Source organism: Elephas maximus, chromosome 19, assembly GCF_024166365.1.
Source record: "Elephas maximus indicus isolate mEleMax1 chromosome 19, mEleMax1 primary haplotype, whole genome shotgun sequence".
Lineage (NCBI taxonomy): Eukaryota > Metazoa > Chordata > Mammalia > Proboscidea > Elephantidae > Elephas > Elephas maximus.
The window spans coordinates 66,871,933-66,890,160 of NC_064837.1; positions in this window are offsets into that span (position 1 = coordinate 66,871,933).

Genomic DNA, 18,228 nt, shown 5'->3' on the forward strand with positions numbered 1-18,228 from the left:
TGTGCGTCAGGGTTGTATTCTTTCACCATACCTATTTAATCTGTATGCTGAACAAATAATCCGAGAAGCTGGACTATATAAAGAACAGGGCATGAGGATTGGAGGAAGACTCTTTAAAAGCCTGTGTTATGCAGATGACACAACCTTGCTTGCTGAAAATGAAGAGACTTGAAGCACTTACTAATGAAGATCAAAGACCACAGCCTTCCGTATGGATTACACCTCAACATAAAGGAAACAAAAATCTTCACAACTGGACCATTGAGCAACATCATGATAAACGGAGAAAAGATTGACGTTGTCAAGGATTTCATTTGACTTGGATCCACAATCAACAGCCATGGAAGCAGCAGTCAAGAAATCAAAAGATGCATTGCATTGGGCAAATCTGCTGCAAAGGACCTCTTCAAAGTGTTGAAGAACAAAGATGTCACCTTGAAGACTAAGGTGCGCCTGACCCAAGCGATGGTATTTTCAATCACATCATATGCATGTGAAAGCTGGACAATGAGTAAGGAAGACCGAAAAAGAGTTGACGGCTTTGAATTGTGGTGTTGGTGAAGAATATTGACTATACATGGACTGCCAAAAGAACGAACAAATCTGCCTTGGAAGAAGTGCGGTCAGAATGCTCCTTAGAGGCAAGGATGGCAAGACTGTCTCTTATATTCTTTGGGCATGTTGCCAGGAGGGATCAGTCCCTGGAGAAGGACATCACGCTTGGCAGAGTACAGGGTCAGCGGAAAAGAGGAAGACCCTTAATGAGGTGGATTGACACAGTGGCTGCAACAATGAGCTCAAGCATAACAACTTGTGTAAGGATGGCACAGGACTGGGCAGTGTTTCGTTCTGTTGTGCATAGGGTTGCTATGAGTCAGAACCAACTGGACAGCACCTAACAACAACAACAATGCCGCATCTTAGGGCTTCTAGAGTTGACCCTATTTTTTCTTCTATGATCTTTATAGTTTTTGGTTTTATATTTCGGCCTTTGATCCATTTTGAATTAGTTTTTGTATGTGCTGTGAGGTAGGGGTCCTGTTTCCTTTTTTTGCAGCTGGATATCCAGTTTTGCAGGTACCATTTGCTAAAAAGACTGTCTTTTCCCCATTTGATGGATCTTTGTCAAAGATCAGGTGACCACAGGTGGATCGATTTACATCTGGGTTGGCAATTCTGTTCCATAGGTCAATGTATCTGTCATTGTACCAGTACCAGGCTGTTTTAACTACTGTAGCTGTATAGTAGGTTCTGAGGTCAGGTAGTGTGAGTCCTACTTTATTCTTCTTCAGTAGTGCTTTGCTTATCTGGGGCCTCTTCCCTTTCCATATAAAGTTAATGATTAGTTTTTCCATCTCTTTAAAGAATGCTGTAGGGTTTTCATTAGCTAATTTTTGGAAATATATGGCCAGGCCTTTCTTCCTAGTCTGTCTTAGTCTGGAAGCTCCGTTGATAACTGCCCACCATGGCTGACCCTTGTTGGTATTCGAAATACCAGTGGCCTAGCTTCCACCATCATAGCCACATACAAGCCACCACAGAAGGACAAACTGATCGACAGGTGGTAGAATGTGGCTACCAGAAAATGGAAAATCACACCTTGGCTCGTGCGATGTATCTATGGGACAGTGCAGCTCTAGAGGCTGGCAGATGCTGTCACTCCCCTGGGCCAGCTGTGGGCAAAGAGGGGGAGTGGCTTGTGTGCTTCAAATCTGGAACTATAAAGGGAATTCCTGTGAAACGCTGGTGGAGGTGGGCCAGGGTGGTGGTGGCGGTGTCTCCTTTCTCTCAGGCCTGCCTGGCACCCAGTGGGTGGAGGCGAGACGGGGCAGGGCGGGCTGGCTGGGCAAGGAGGGCTGGCCGCGCCCTCAGATTCTGTGTTCCGTGCAGAGGAGCAGGGTGCCATGTTTGCCGGCAGTATGAGCGAGCTTTGAAGGCTGGAATAGGCAACTGCAAGGAACGGAATAATAGTTTTCTCCAGCTCAGAAGCAAGATTTGAGCTGTTTGGGACAGCAGAGACCCCACTGCCCCGGCAGGTGGTGAGTGCAGGGTGGGCTTACGGGCTGCTTCACACGAAGGCTTGCTGTTGTATTGGTATGACAGTTGAGTCATCGTCACATCACACCTTAGTGTCCTGGTGCTGCTGCCACACAGATGCCACAGGTGGGCGGCTTTAAAAGACAGGAGTTTATCATCTCACATTTCCAGGGGCTGAAAGTCCACATCAGGGTCTCACCTGCGTCAGTTCCTTCCTTGATGGCAGCCCCAGGCGTTCCTCGGCTTGTAGACTTCCTCACGTGGCATCTGTCTTCCTCCATGTGTGTGCGTGTGTGTATGTAGGTGTGTGTACGTGTGTGTCTGTGTGCGTATGTGTATATGTGTGTACGTGTATGTATGTGTGTGTGTGCATGTGTGTATGTGTGTGCACATGTGTGCATATGTGCGTGTGTATGTGTGTGTATGTGTGTTTGTGTATGTGTGTGTCTGCGTCTATGCTGCTCTTTTTATAACTCAGAAGTGATTAAGTTTAGATCCACCTTACACTGGTCTGACTTCATTAACATAACTAAAGAAAAACTATTTCCAAACATGATCATATCCACAGGTACTGGGGTTAGGGTTTCAACATATTTGGGGGGGGGGCATGATTCAATCCATAACACATCAATTTAGATTTTTATAACAGTTCAACATTTTGGAAGCCCTTTCATTTCCTTCTCCCCAAACCCTGTGAGCCGGTGACATTAGCCCCATCCTGCAGATGAGAAAACTGAGGCTTAGACCCTGTGAGCAGGTGACATTAGCTCCATCCTGCAAAAGAGACCACTCAGTGACCCTATAGGACCAAGTAGAACTGCCCCATAACGTTTCTGAAGCTATAAAATATTTATGGAAGCAGATTGCCACATCTTTCTTCCAAGGCTGATGAGTTCGAGCCACCGACCTTTTGGTTAGCAGTTGAGCACTTAACCACTGTGCCACCAGGGCTCCTTTGTATATACATGGTCTTATTTCTTCCCTCTAGTAACCCAAGCCACCACTTGTGTGTCAGTTTGTCATACTGTGGTGGCTTGTGTACTGCTGTGATGTTGGAAGACATCCCAGCAATGCTTCAAATACCAGCAGCATTGCCCATGGTGGACAGATTTCAGGTGAGCTTCCAGACTAAGACAGACTAGGAAGAAGGACCTGACAATCTACCTTTTAAAAAAATGGCCAGTGAAAACCTTATGAACACCAGTTGAACATTATCTGATTTAGTGCCAGAAGATGAACCTCTCAGATTGGAAGGCACTCAAAATATGACTGGGGAAGAGTTGCCTCCTCAAAATAGAGTTGACCTTAATGGTGTGGATGGAGTCAATCTTTTGGGACCTTCATCTGCTGATGTGGCATCAAAATGAGAAGAACCAGCTGCAAACATTCATTAATAATCAGAATGTGGAATATGCAAAGTATGAAGCTAGGAAAGCCAGAAGCTGTCAAAAATGAAATAGAATGCTTAAATGTAGATAGCCTAGGTATTAGTGAGCTGAAATGGACTGGTATTGGCCATTTTGAATTGGACAATAATATGGTCTGGAATGACAAATTGAAGAGGAATGTCATTGCATTCATTGTGAAAGAGAACATCTCAAGATCTATCCTGAAGTACAACGCTGTCAGTGATAGGATAATATCCATATGCAAAGAAGGAAGACCAGTTAATATGATTATTATTTAAACTTACCCACCAACCATTAAGGCCAAAGGTGAAGAAATTGAAGATTTTTACCAACTTCTACATCTGAAATTGATCAAACATGAAATCAAGAGGCATTGATATTTACTGGTGATGGGAATGCGAAAGTTGGAAATGAAGAACTACTGGTAGTTGGAAGATAAGACCTTGGTGACAGAAACGAGGCTGGAGATCGCCTGATAGAATTTCGCAAGAACAACAGCCTACTCGCTGGAAATAACATTTTCAACAATGAAAATGGTGACTATACATGTGGACCTCACCAGACGGAATACACAGGAATCAAATCGACTACATCTGTGGAAAGAGACAATGGAAAAGTTCAATATCATCAGTCAGAACAAGGCTAGGGGCCAATTGCAGAACAGACCTATACAAGTTCAAGTCGAAGCTGAAGAAAATTAAACAAGTTCACAAGAGCCAAAATACGACCTTGAGAATATCCCACCTGAATTTGAAGACTGTCTCAAGAATAGATCTGACACATTGAACACTAATGACTGAAGACCAGATGAGTTGTGGAATGACATCAAGAACAACATATATGAAGAAACCAAAAAGTCATTAAAAAGACAGGAAAGAAAGAAAAGACCAAAATAGGTGTCAGAAGAGACTCTGAAACTTGCTCTTGAACGTACAGTAGCTAAAGGAAATGGAAGAAACGATGAAGTAAAAGGGCTGAACAGAAAATGTCATAGGACAGCTCAAGAAGACAAAGTAAAATATTATAATGAAATGTGCACATACCTAGAGTTAGAAAACCAAAAGAGAAGAACACGCTCAGCATTTCTCAATCTGAAAAAACTGAAGAAAAAATTCAAGCCTCGAGTTGCAATATTGAAGTATTCTGTGAGCAAAATGTTGAATGACATAACCCATTGCTGTCGAGTTGATTCCAAATCATAGTGACCCTAGAGGATGGAGTAGAACTGCCGCATAGGTTTTCCAAGAGCACCTGGTGGATTCGAACTGCCAATCTTTTGGTTAGCAGCCAAAGCATCAAAAGAAGACGGAAGGAAAACACAGACTTGCTGTACCAAAAAGAATTGGCTGGCGTTCAAACATTTCAGGAGGTAGCATATGACCAAGAACCGATGGTACTGAAGGAAGAAGTCCAAGCTGCACTAAAGGCATTGACAGTATACCAACTGAGATGCTTCAACAAACAGATGCAATGCTAGAAGTGCACACTTGTCTATGCCAAGAAATTTGGGTGACAGCTACCTGGCCAACAGACAGCTGTATGGCCAAGAGATCCATATTTGTGTACACTGCAAAGAAAGGTGATCCAATAGGATGCAGAAATTATCGAGGAATGTCATCAATATCAAACGCAAGTAAAATTTTGCTGAAGATACTTCAGAAGCGGTTGCAGCATTACATCGATAGAGAGCTGCCAGAGATTTAGGCCAGATTCAGAAGAGGACCTGGAACAAGGAATATCATTGCTGATGTCAGATGAATCTTGGCCGAAAGCAGAGAATATGAGAAAGATGTTTACCTGTGTTTTATTGACTAAGCAAAGGCATTCGGCTGTGTGGATCACAACAAATTACTGATAATACTGCGAAGATTGGTCTTTCAGAACACGTAACTGTGCTCATGTAGAATCTTTACATACTTCAAGAGGCAGTCATTCGAACAGAACAAGGAGATAGTGTGTGGCTTAAAATCAGGAAAGTTGTGCATCAGGGTTGTATCCTTTCACCATACTTATACAATCTGTATGCTGAAGAAAATAATTCAATAAGCTAAACTATATGAAGAAGAACACAGCATCAGGATTGGAGGAAGACTCATTAACAACCCGCGTTATGCAGATGACACAACCTTGCTTGCTGAAAGTGAAAAGGACTTGAAGCACTCACTTACTGATGAAGATAAAAGACTACAGCTTTCAGTATGGATTACACTTCAACATAAAGAAAACAAAAATCCTCACAACTGGAACAATGAGCAACATCATGAAAAATGGAGGAAAGGTTGAAATTGTCAAGGATTTCATTTTACTTGGATCCACAATCAATGCCCACAAAAGCAGCAGTCAAGAAATCAAACTACGTATTACATTAGGCAAATCTGCTGCAAAAGATCTCTTTAAAGTATTGAAAAGCGAAGATGTCACTTTAAGGACTAAGGTGTGCCTGACCCAAGCCATGGTATTTTCAATTGCTTCATATGCATGCAAAAGCTGTACAATGAAGAAAGAAGACCAAAAAAGTATTGAAGCCTTTGAATTATGATGTTGGCAAAGAATACTGAATATACCACGGACTGCCAGAAGAACAAACAAATCTGTCTTGGAGGAAGTACAGCCAGAATGCTCCTTAGAAATGAGGCTGGTGAGACTTCACCTCATGTACATGTTAGCAGGGTATGCAATGAGTTGTATCTGTTCAGCCGTATAAAAGGTCAACATTTCTTTGTGTCTTTGCAATCTCTCTATCAGATTGCCTGTGATATGCGTTGCAGTTGGTTTAATGCTTATCCAATAGTAAAGCTGTTTTCTTTCCTTCTACTTTTGTGGAGAGGTTTTCTGGGTTGGCAGGAGGCTTTATTTTTAATTATATTTCCCCAACGATCCACCTGTGCCGGCACCTTTGTTGAAAAGACGATTCTTTCCCCATTAAACTGTCTTAGCCCCTTTGTCAAAGATCAATTGACCATCAATGTCAAAGGGTTTATTTCTGGATTCTCAGTTCTATTCCTTTGATCTATATGTCTTTCCTTATGCCAGTAACCACACTGTCTCGAGTATTGTAGCTTTGTATAAGTGTTTTGAAATCGGGAGGTATGAGTTCTCTAACTTTGTTCTTTTTTTTCAAGATTGTTTTGGCTCTTCTGGTTCCCTCTCATTTCTACATAAATTTTAGGATCCCTTTGTCAATTTCTGCCAAAAAAAAAAAAAAGCCAAGTAGAGTTTTGATAGGATTGTGTCGAATCTGTAGATTAGGGAATATTGCCATCTGTTATGGGTTGATTTGTGGCCCTCCAAAAGATATGTTCAAGTCCTAACCCCTGATATCTGTGAATATGACCTTATTTGGAAATAGCATCTTTGCCAATGTAATGAGTTAGCATGAAAGTCATACTGGCGCAGAGTGAGCCATAATCCAATATGACTGACGTCCTTAGAAAAAGAGACACAGAGACAGAAAGATATACAGGGAACACGGCCATGTGAAGACAGAGGTAAGAGACTGGAGTGAGGTATCTACAAACTAAGGAACACCAAGGATTGCCAGGAACCATCAAAATGTAGGAACAGGCAAGAAAGGATCTTTCCCTAGGGCCTTGAGAGAGAGGATGGCTCTGCTGACACCTTGATTTCAGACTTCTAGCCTCCAGAATGGTATGACAATTGAGTTTGTGGTACTTTGTTAGTCCCGGGAAATAAATACACCATCTTAACAATATTGAGTCTTCAGATCCATGAACATGGGATGTCCTCCCATTTATTTTGACTTTTTATTTCTTTCAACAACGTTTTGTAGTTACAGGATACTTGCACTTTTTAAGTCCAACTTATTGCTAAATATTTTCATCTTTTTGTTGCTATTATAACTGGAATTATTTTCTAAATTTCATTTTTGGAATGTTCATTGGTAGTGTATAGAAATGCAATTGATTTTTTCATATTGATTTTGTATCCTGCAACCTTGCTGAAAGGAACCCTAGTGGTGAAGTGGTTGAGTGGTCGGCTGCTAACCAAAAAGTTGGTGGTTCCAACCCACCAGTCACTCTGCAGGAGAAAGATGTGGTGTTGTAGTCTACAGACAACAGGCTGAAGACCTCTGCTGGCTCACAGTGTTGCAGGGGCTGATAAATCCAAAATCTGCAAACCAGGCAGCAGGCTGGAGGCCTCTGCTGGCTTACATCCCAAGAACTGGTGATCAGGGGATGAAAAGAGAGTAGGGTTGAGAAAAACAGAGTGAATTTTGCTAGAACATCCATTTATATACTGGAAACAGGCCACACCTGCAAGGAACTCCCCATCCAAATGCTTCGCTGCTCACATCAGGTCACAAAATGGAAGGTGATTACATAGTGTCTGCCAAACCACTGGGAATCATAGCTTAGCCAAGTTGACACTTAATAGTAACCATCACATGGGTCAATGTGCTTCCATAAAGAGAACAGCTTTGGGAACCCTATGAGGCAGTTCTACTCTATCCTATAGGGTAGCTATGAGTCAGAATTGACTTGATGGCAATGGGTTTGGTTTGGGTTGGAACCTTGCTGAACTTCTTTACTAGTTCTGACAGTCTTTCAGTGAATTCCCTGGGATTTTCTGTATACAAAGTCATGTCATCTGTGGAACCCTGGTGGTGTGGTGGTTAAGAGCTACAGCTGCTAACCAAAAGGCTGGCAGTTTGAATCCACCAGGCATTCCTTGGAAACTGTGTGGGGCAGTTCTACTCTGTCCTATAGGGTCGCTATGAGTCGGAATCGACTCGAAGGCAATGGGTTTGGTTTGGTTTGGTCATCTGGGAATACAGTTTTGCTTCTTCATTTCCAATCTAGACGTCTTTTATTTCTTTTTTTGCCTAATTGCCGTGGCTAGAACCTCTATGTTCTATGCTAAATACAAGTGTTGGGAATGGACATCCTTGTTTTGTTCTTATTCTTAAGGGGAAGCATTCGGTCTTTCGCCATTTAATATGATGTTAGCTATCGTTTTTTCATAAATACCCTTTATCAGGTTGAGGACGTCCCCTGCTGTCCTAGTTTGTTGAGTGCTTTTATCAGGGAAGGATATTAAGATTTTGTCCAAGGCAATTTCTGTGTCTATTGAGATGATCATGTAGTTTTTTTTTTTTAATAATTTTTATTGTGCTTTAAGTGAAAGTTTACAAATTAGTCAGTCTCTCACATATAAACTTGTATACACCTTACTACATACTCCCATTTACTCTCCCCCAATGAGTCAGCCCACTCCCTCCTTCCAGTCTGTCCTTTCGTGACCATTTTGCCAGTTTCTAACCCCCTCTACCCTCCCATCTCCTCTCCAGACAGGAAATGCCAACATAGTCTCAAGCGTCCACCTGATGCAAGTAGCTCACTTCTCATCAGCATCTCTCTCCAACCCATTGTCCAGTCCAATCCGTGTCTGATGAGTTGTCTTTGGGAATGGTTCCTGTCCTGGGCCAACAGAAGGTTGGGGGACCATGACCGCTGGGGTCCTTCTAGTCTCAGTCAGACCGTTAAGTCTGGTCTTTTTATGAGAATTTGGGGTCTGCATCCCACTGTTCTGCTCCCTCAGGGGTTCTCTGTTGTGTTCCCTGTCAGGGCAGTCATCGGTTGTGGCTGGGCACCATCTAGGGTCATGTTTTTTAATCTTCAGTTTTATTAATAAGGTTATATTACATTCGTTGGTTTTTCTGATGTTAAATCTTCCTTAAATTCCTGAGATAAATCTCCTTTGGTCATGCTGTATAATCCTTTTTAGATGTTACTAGATTTGGTTTGCTAGTATTTTGTTGAGGATTTTTGCTTCCTTATTCTTATGGAATATTGGTATGTAGTTTTCTTGTGATGTCTTTGTCTGGTTATGGCTTTACAGAATGAGTTTGGAAATGCTTCCTCCTCCTTTATATTTTGAAAAAGTTTGTGAAGGATTAGTGTTAATTCTTCTTTAAGTGATAGAACTCACCAGTGAAGAGACTGGCACTGGTATGTTTGTGATATGGGGCCTTCTAAAGTGTGGCACCTGCAGAAGGGTCTAAGGGTGATACTGTTTGCCACTCCTCTTTGGCCAAATTTTTCTTTTTTCCAGCCAGAATGCTCTGGGTTCTTAAAGCAACAACATTTGTTCTTATAATAGGATCAGCTGGCCTATCCATTTTTCAGAAGCTTTACCCAGCAACACAAAGGCAAAGATAATGCCATTTGGTGAAAAGAAAAAAAACAGAGCTTTAATTCATGCCTCTTTATCGTTTAATGAGGGAGTAGATAATTATTAAGCTGGCTTCTGGCTATTTCTCTTACAGAATGTTCTGTCTCCTGGCCATGGTCACCACGGTATCATTGTCTTGGAGACCGAGTACTAGACTGGACAACCCACTGTGATCTCTTTGGGAGGCTGTAGCAGTTGTTTTTAAGGCAGCAGAAAGGGCCATTAATGTCCTGATAAGCTTATTTGGTAACACTTCAGACTCTGGATGCAATCACAGTATGCCTTGTTCTCTTATGACTCCAATATCAACAAAAACCCTTTGATCATTTTCTAAGGTCATAGCTACTCTTCCCTAAGCTATGGGAAGTCATTTAACCTTCCTGGGCACTCTTCTTTTGGAGGAATGAGTTCGATAGAAAGGTAAGCATACATGACAGCCCAGTGTCACGATAATCAGTGCTGTTGTTGGGGAAATATAATTAAAAACAAAATCTGCTCCTGACCGAGAACACCTCTTCACAAAGATAGGAGAGAAAAAAAAAATTTATTATTGAATAACCATTAAACCAGCCTGTGATGAGCTCACAGCAATCCGCTAGAGAGAGCACAGAGACAGAGGGAATCTTCCTCTTTGATGTAGCCAAGTGGATACAACCCATCACATTCATGCTTTCAATATAAAATTGCTAATTTTCTCGTATCTTCATGACGGGAGGTATGTTTTGCAATTTGGAGTCAGGTTGCAGCTGATGTTAGGAAAGTGGGAGATAAGGCTTTATCTCCCTTGATGATTTCATTTCAAAGAGATGGCTCCCAGGTCCTTGAGGAAACATCCCTGAGTTGTGAGACTGGCAAGGGGCTTGTTTAGCATTTGACGTTATACCTGGTAAAAGAAGGAAACCAGCCATGAGACATGTATGGACAGAAACTGGGCTGAGCCAAAGGCACAAGAAATACAAGACATAGGGTCAGGAGCCTATAAACCTGATTAATCCAAAGCCCAGTGTGGCTGCAGCTGAGTGAACAAAGGGAAGGGTCAGAAGGGAGGGACAGCTAAAAACCAGAGCTATGGGCCTTGTAAGTCCCTCATGGAGGAGTTCTGGTTTCTTCTAAGCGTGCTTTAAAGGCTCCGTCTGGGTGCTACATGGAGATGTTGAATGTGGTGTGGATTTCCTTTCTCAGTTTGCACCAAAGAGCCAGGCAGGCCTGGTAAATAAAGCACTTGTGACAATAGGGGTGAGGGTTTGGTGGTTTTACTGGACATGGGCACATTTTTTATCAGCCAAAAGTTGCTGAATGAGGAGTAGCATGTAGTCATTAGAGGACCAGCCATTGTTCTTCCACATTACTGGTCTTTCCTGTTGGACAGCCTCACAAACATTTCAAAACTTCTTGGTAAAAGAGAAGATTAGTAGAATTCTGGGGAAAAAATTCTGAGGAAGCTATTTTTTTATGTAAAAGAAAAAAATAGGCACAGCCTTCCTATATAAGCTTGAATAATGTTCTCCCCAAAATGCAATGCTTTAAAAACTGTACCAGCACATGCTAAGCTGAATGAAGCTTATGACCTAGAGTGCTGTGTCCAAAGCTGACTCTCTAGGCATTCCCACACCACCTGCTGATGAAATGAACTGAGTTTTTGCTCACCTTGGTCAAGGAAGATGCCACCTGGACAGAGCTTTGGGCATGTCTCAGATGGGGGAGGGTAAGGTGGGAATTTATCAAGAATTGGAAGTTTCATTTAAGTTTCAGTGTGGGGGCTTGATTAGGATTGGGTAAGAATCACTACACAACAGCCCAGAACTGGTAGAAACAGCAAGGCGAGGATTTTGAGGAGATGGATTCAAAGACTATTGGACACAAACCCCTGATGCTTTCTATTGAAAAGCTGAGGGGCCTCTGGGAAAGTTCTTGTAAAGAACAATAGAATCATGTGCAGGACAGTGCTGGAAGAGTCCAGAAAGGCGACTGAAGACAGTGGGCTCAAGTTAATATTGACAGTAAGGTGTGGTTTCAGCAACCATCCAGCAAGCCTTCCAAAGTGGCCAGCTCCCCGGAAAATGAGCAAAGACGAAAGGTAAAGCAAGGGGCAGTTATGGAAAGACAGATGTTCTTGCCTCCAGGGTGGAGCCCCTCTTGGTTCCTCCCAAGGATGTAAATATTTAACCTTCAGTCCCTGAGTCCCCCTTCCGGACACACATACCTGGCTCACTGGCGTTTTGCAGGGACAGCCACCTTTGTCCAGTCAGCTCTACTGTGTGAACCCGCAGCTCTGCTCTGTTCATGTTAGCAGTGCCCCTGCCCGTTTTTGGTTCCCTCACCCTGAGGGTTAGACGGTTCCTTAGACGGCTGGTTCCCTCACCCTGAGGGTTAGACGGTTCCTTAGATGGCCACCGTCTTTTGTAAAGGCACTGGTGACTGCTGTTTATTGAACTGGGCCCCTCTACCCCCTTGATGGAAATAAGTTTACTGTTTCCTCTTGACTTTAAGATAGGATGCCGTTATTGTAAAAAAAGAAAAAAAATTTCAGAAAATACAGAGGAAGTATAAAGAAGAAAATAATGGCACCAGCATTTTAAAAAATGATGTCTTTTCCCATCTTAAAATAGAGACAGGGGAAGCTTTCCTTCTCTTATGGAATGAACGCTTCAAGCCTCCATTTAAGAGATTCCCTCCAAGCACTAGGAAGGAAGGGAGAAGACCCAGGTCTGATTAAGAACTTCCTTTAGAGGCCCGAGCACAGAAAACGTGATCATGCCTTTGAGTTACCGTATGCAATTAAAAATAAACATAATGCTGAACAACAAAAATCAGAGCAAGGAAGTCCGATAGTCTGCTTTTTCCATGATGTCTATTTCAGTGATTTTGTTAAAATGTCAAGTTCTTTCCAAAAACATGTTTTGATGTCCCTACTTTGATATTGTCCGTGGGTGGTATAAACGTTTGGTCAATGCATTCAGCTGCTAACCAAAAGGCTAGAGGTTCGAGTCCACCCAGAGGCACCTTGGAAGAAAGGCCTGGTGATCTATTTCTGAAAAACAAGCCATTGAAAAACCCATGGAGCACGGTTCTATGTTGACACACATGGGGTCGTCATGAGTCGGAATCGACTTGACAGCAACTGGGTGACTTTGCTATTGTCCTGGAGACACTGGCCCTCCCGGTGATTTTTAAGGAAATGTAAATGATTTTTTTTTTTTTAATTTTTTTAAATGATTTTGTGATTTCATAGGTCTCATTTTATTTTGCCTGGAAGGTCACAAACTATAAATAATGATTGATTTTTGTTTTTGTTGAAATCGTCTTTGTCAGTATCCCCTTGTAAAAACAGTCAAAAGTTAAAACAATGGTGGTTGGCCTCCGTAGGTGTTTGCTTAGAAGCGTGGGTAGATGTGCTCAGCTCCAGAATATCAGCTGCAAAGAAACAGCTTCAACCCAAATCAGGCCCCCAAAAAGTTCTATTTCAGGTATTCTACCATCTTCCTTTTGTAACTGCTTGCCAGAAAATACTCCATTTAAACAAACAGGTCTATGAAGAGAAGCAAACACTCTCATTACACATAGTTTCTTCTACGCTTGTGACACAAAACTGTCAATAGAATTCAGCACTGAAGTTCTCTGAGAGATTTCTCACTGCATGAGAGGAAAAAAAAAGAAACCAAGCCCACTGCCATTGAGTCGATTCCGACTCACAGCAAACCTGTAGGACAGAGTAGAACTGCCCCAGAGGGTTTCCAAGGTTGTAATCTTTACAGAGAGAAACTCAGATGTCATAGTGGTTAAGAGTTCAGCAGTTAACCAAAAGGTTGGCAGTTCAAATCCACCAGGTGCTCCTTGGAAACCCTCTGGGGCAGTTCTACTCTATCCTATAGGGTCACTATGAGTTGGAATCGACTCAGCGGCAACGGGTTTGGCTGTGTGGTTTTTAATCTTTACGGAAGCAGGCTGCCACACCTTTCACCCACAGAGTGCCTAGTGGGGTCGAACCACCAACCTTGCACTTAGCAGCTGAGTATGTAACCATTGCACCGCCAGGACTCCTTCTGCATACAAGGCCAGGAGTTAATTCTTACCTGTTGGGTTCAACCTGCTCATCTGAGCTCAAGCACCACTTGTGCTTGTCTTTGTTCTTTTGCCGTTTGGTTATTGCTGCTGTTATTTGTGTTTGTTTTAGAGAATTGACTCTTTCTGAACAGCAGCCTAAATACTAACAACAAGGGGTTAATTGGTCTTCTCTCTACATCTAAATCAAAACCAGCTGGACATTAGTTTTGTCATCTGTAATGCAAGCCAGTTGAAACAGATACCCTCTAAGGTCCCCATGTAATGGCTCACTACTTGTAAGTGTGGAAGAGGGATGCGCCTTGTCAGCTCCATTCATCCCCTGGAACTTACGCCAGCACACAAGCTCAGAGACCACTAAAGGCAGGAGAAACCAAGTGGGACCTGTCTTCACTGCCAAGTGGTTCCCAAAGCTCTCTGACTTTCAGAGCCTTGCCCTATTCATAAAGTAGATTAAGCCATCCTGGGCTCCTGTGTCAGCTTCTAGAGTCAGTCTATTCTTGGGCTGTGTGAGGACACGACAGTGAGTCCCTCCACACCCTGACTAGATTTGACCTCTCCATCCTTTGCACCCATGTGTACCCTACCGAGAGCCCATCAATAACGGGTGTTGCAAGCTGTTTTATGGTTTTTCCTCTTCTCTGCACTCCATAGTGAACTCCTTGAGGTTGGGAATCCTAATTCACTTCTGCATCCATCCCCCAGCACAGCCGCTAGTGCACAGTAGGCATTTAACAAATGTCTGGTAGATCAGTTGAAGGAAAATGAAAAGCAAGTAAGTGGTAATATCAGATACTCATTTTTCTCCCCAAATGCCATGGTGACTCATTGCCATCGGGTTGATTCCGACTCACAGGCACCCTATGGGACAGAGCAGAAAGGCCCCATAGGGTTTCCAAGGCTGTCATATTTACAGAAGCAGATTGCCAGGTCTTTTCTCCCACAGAGCAGCTGGTGGGTTTGAACTGCTGACCTTTTGGATAGCCCTGAGTGCTTAACCACTGCACCACCAGGGGTCCTTATGCCAAGATTGGGTGTGAGCACAGAAATGCTCAGCCTGGTTCAGGAAGAGGGTGTGGGAAGAGAATGAACTGAAGCTCTCCGGTCCTGGTACGTGTGATGGAAATTCCACATTACTTACCTGAGATAAGGTAGGATAACAAGGATCTAATAGCTCCCGGGATTCTTTCCAAGTATACTCAACTTTCTCATCCCTAGACCCTTAACAAGGACTGTGAGAAGCTAAAAGGCAAGCTGAGGCTTCTCAATAAAACAACTGCACTTAAATTCTTGTTGAGGCTGTATTCTCCCCGTCTCTCCCTTGATGTCCCCAATTTTTCCCCTGACACTAGTTGGTCTGCCCTGAGGCCCTCTTCTCAGAAGCCCTACAGCATCTTCCGCCCACATCTGTTTGGAAAACTCAGAAGCAAAACTCAGGCTCTTTGGAACACAAGACCAGGCCTCTTCTTGTCCTTCGACTTCGGACTCCCTGTTTCCTTGGGAGTTGGGGCCCGGGGGAGTGTGTCATGGTAGGAATCCAGTACCCAGCACTTCCCAACACTGAAGAAATTTTCTCTTTTAGGGAATTCACAAAAAGAAGAGGAAGGATGACTGAGAAGGATAGCAGCCATTCCTCACTGGTCAGCAACAACACGTCTGCCCTCAGTTCGTGGCGGCAGGTAGGACTTGGCCAAGAATAAGGGCCTCCAGAGATGAGCACTGGGGCCAAAGCAAGCCCTCTGTGGCACTGTGTATTTACTGCTCAACTTGTAATTTGAGTTCTGTTTTGCTCAGTCACCAAGTGTTTGTACAGGTATGGTGACATTTTCGTGACAGCCTCTTGAAGCTCCACTTCTGTGTTTGCGCATAAATAAGTACTATCAGATAGAAAAAACAAACCTCCCAAGCCATAAAGTAAAATAGAATCTGTCATAAAAAATGGTGGGGAACATAACCCTGGAAGTACATCGGCCAGACTGCACCCAGGACCATTCTCATGTTTTTCCTGGTGTTGCTTAGGGGCCGGGAAAGCTGACACTCAAGGCCAAACTGAAGGGCCACTGCAGCAGATGAGGCTTCGTGCCACAGTCAGAGGGCCAGTCCAGCTCCACATCACTCATGTCCCCCACACAAACCTCATCCCAACCAACGGCAGTGCCGCCAGAATTCAGCTCTTGTCTCCGAACGTCACTTCCCATGGAAAGACACCAGGACTCTTTGGAGAAATGGCCGATGAGGGTTTGGAACAGGAAATGTAGAGGAGCTTGGGACATCTTGTCATGTCAAAAAGCAAGGAAGTGATCAAGAACCAACAATCATGTTAAACAGCCGCAGAAATCTGTTAAATAACTGGTCTGTGCTCTTCAAAAATGTCAAGGTCATGACAGACAAAGAGACTGAGAGCCATTCCAGCTAAAGGAGGCTAAAGGGACAGGAGAACTACTTGCTGTGTTTGACCCTGGACCGGATCCTGGACCAGAACTTTTTTTTTTTAATAAAGGACATTTTGGGGACAACTGGCATAATATGAATAAGGTCACAGGAAACTGAAGTATTCATCTGTCAATTCGGTTGTAGTCAGGGTGCGTGTGTTCAGATTGTACGTGTGGGTCATGCTCTCCGGTGCTTAGAACAACGAGCTGAACATTCACAGCCTAAGTTCCATGATGATAACCAAATCCCTTACAGTAATTTATATCTTCACAAATTAAACTTGCTAAGTAAGATAAATCTCTAAGCCATGGGGTTATGCAATTGAAATTATCCCTGCGGATCGCAATTTAGATTCCATTATTTCAAAATACTAGTTCCACAGCTTTTATCCTGCCGGAAAAGACTTTAGGAAATATGGCTGCAGAGTCCTTCCCTGGCTCTTGCCTGGTGGTCTGGGGTCTCTGCTTTGATCTCCCTCTCTTCTGAGCCAGAATGACCGCCAAGGAGAACTGTTGGTGAGGTGGCCTGTCCTTCCCCTGTTAACTGGAAATATTGCTTGATTAAATTTCAAACCCAGATTGTAGTCAAATAAAGTTAATATGAAATTGTTAAATACATGACGTCATTTGCCAGTTTCTCCTTCAATACACATTCCTGGTACCACTTGGTCATATGAAGAAACTCAATTGTATAAAGAATTTTATATCATCTTTATCTTCCCATGCAGACTGTAACGCCACCACATTTATCCCATTCATAGTGAGGGTGGCATGCAAATGAGCATTATTATCTATTCACTAATTGAAAGCTCCAGAAAGATGAAGATAATTTCCCAGTTCAAAATCATGTTTGGGTTTGCTCAAGCAGTCCTGAAGAAGCAGGCTCATGAGTACATTCTTCTCTTAAGCTATATAGTTTACTCCACTCAAGGTTGCACATCTTTTGGTATCACGCATCTCTACTCCAGAAAACAACAAAAGGACTCTCCAGCTATGTTAGAAGCACATTAGCTTCTTGTTAACAGGTACACACCAAAGAAAGAACACATGAAAAACCGAATGAGGCTGGAAACAACGCATAAGCATTATACTCAAGTCTCGTGTGGCTGTCTGGATGGAAATAAATTAAAAATATATATATAAGAACATGTAAATTCTACCAAAGGTTGCACAATACAAGTTTATTCTTCAATTCTGATCACGTCTGAATAACTTTTAATATTTGCCTGTAGCAGGATGGGATTCTCTTCTTCCTCACCATCTTCCCTTCTCTCCATTCCCCTTCCTGGATGGGAGTCTTTGGTAAGAGGGAGAAAACAGACCAAGACTGTTCAACACTTGCACACCATAAGAGGTAGACAATATTAGCAAGAGGAAGGTTTGTCTGTTCTAGACATGATTCACACCAAGGAACCAGAAGGATTAAAGCCCACCTGGGGTCTTCTCCCAAATCACACATACCATGAAACGTGGTAAAGCATAGTGCAGCTAGCACTGGGGTGCTACCCAGATCCCCCTCCAGGATTGAGGTACTCCTTCCCCAGCTGCTGTGTCTGTCCAGCCAAGTCATTCTCAAGAACTCTCCCTCAGCCCAAGGGCGCAGCCTTGTCATCGTTACAGCTCCCTGCCCGGAGGCAGCTTGTATCCAATCATGGTCCAAGTGAACTTTCAACGGCTTAGCCCTCTCTCCTCCATTTGGGACAACTCTGAAGATTATGCCACCTTTAGAGCTCCCCATGGGGTCGGCTGAGGTCCCTGTTGCAACCAGCCCCAGCTCAACTTCTCCCTCTGCGTGATCCCTCGCTTCCTCCAAGTATTGGTCCTGTTGGTGTCTCTCACTTAATATGATAATGCTTCTGAGCTTCCTTTTGATTGCTGATTAATACTATGCTACTGCACGGACATACCACATTTTATTTATCCCTTTGTCAATTGATGGACATTTGGATTGTTTCCATTATCCCAGCTATTACGAATAACACTGCTATAAACATTTTGTGTCTAAGTTCTTATGTGGACGTGTTTTCATTTCTCCTGAGTCTTAGGACTGGAATTGTTGGGTCATATGATAACTGTTTAATCGATTGAGGATCTTC